Here is a 1,472-nt window from a genome sequence, read left to right on the forward strand (position 1 = left end):
AAATAAATAGGGACTGGATGACATTACCTGACCAGGAGAAACTATGGGCCTTGGTCTATAACTAGTAGAGCCCTGCGTTTCTCCTGGTCAGGTCTAGCAGTCAGGGAAAATATCTGGTCCACCATTTTTTATGATGGCTTNCACCACAGCCAGCCCTGTCCAGAGTCCAACACCTGGTCAACACACTCAAACATCAAATCACTATCAACACAGGTAATCAGGCTAGAAAGCCGTCTCAAGGGCTAGACAAGTCATAAATAAATAGGGACTGGATGACATTACCTGACCAGGAGAAACTATGGGCCTTGGTCTATAACTAGTAGAGCCCTGCGTTTCTCCTGGTCAGGTCTAGCAGTCAGGGAAAATATCTGGTCCACCATTTTTTATGATGGCTTCCTCCCTTTTTCTTTATTCTCGCTTTCACCCCTATTCTCTTTCTGCCCCCCCCCCCCCCCCCTCTCTCATTCTCTCTCTTCCTCCATCCCTGTCCTGCTCAATTCAATTTCAATTTAAGGGGAATTATTGGCTTGGGAAACATATGTTGACATTGCCAAAGCAAGTGAAATAGCTAATAAAAAATTAACAGTAAACATTACACTCACAGAATTACCCCAAAATGAAGACATTTCAAATGTCATATTATGTCTATATACAGTGTTGTAATGATGTGTAAATAGTTCAAGTACAAAAGGGATAATAAATAAACTTAAATATAGGTTGTATTTACAATGGTGTTTGTTCTTCAATGGTTGGCCTTTTCTTGTGGCAACAGGTCACAAATCTTGCTGCTGTGATTGCACACTGTGGTATTTCACCCAATAGATATGGGAGTTTATAAAAACTGGATTTGGTCAGGAGGTTCAGTTTCCACCTCATTTATTGGGCAGTGTGCACAAAGCCTGTCTTTGGGTCAGTCACAGTGCTCAGGTATTCTACCACTGTGTGCTGCCTGTTAAGTGCCAAATAGCATTCTAGTTTGCTATTTTTTTGTAAATTCTTTCCAATGTGTCAAGTAATTATCTTTTTGTTTTCTCATGATTTGGTTGCGTCTAATTGTGTTGCTGTTCTGGTGATCTGTGCGGTCTGTTTGTGTTTGTGAACAGTGACCCTGGACCAGCATGCGTGGGGGATTCTTCTCCAGGTGAATTTCTTTGTAGGTGATAGCTTTGTTATGAAAGGTTTGGGAATCGCTTCCTTTTAGGTGGTTGTAGAATTTAACGGCTCTTTTATGGATTTTGGTAATTAGCAGGTTATTATTTGATGTTTTACGTTGTACACTGAGGATATTTTTGCAGAATTCTGCATGCAGTCTCAATTTGGTATTTGTTCCAGTTTGTGAATTCTTGGTTGGTGAGTGGACCCCAGACCTCACAACCACAAAGGGCAATGGGTTCTATAACTGATTCAAGTATTTTTAGCCAGATCCCAATAGGTATGTTGAATTTTATGTTCCTATTGATAGCATAGAAGGC

This window comes from Salvelinus fontinalis, chromosome 36 (assembly GCF_029448725.1).
Source record: "Salvelinus fontinalis isolate EN_2023a chromosome 36, ASM2944872v1, whole genome shotgun sequence".
NCBI lineage: Eukaryota > Metazoa > Chordata > Actinopteri > Salmoniformes > Salmonidae > Salvelinus > Salvelinus fontinalis.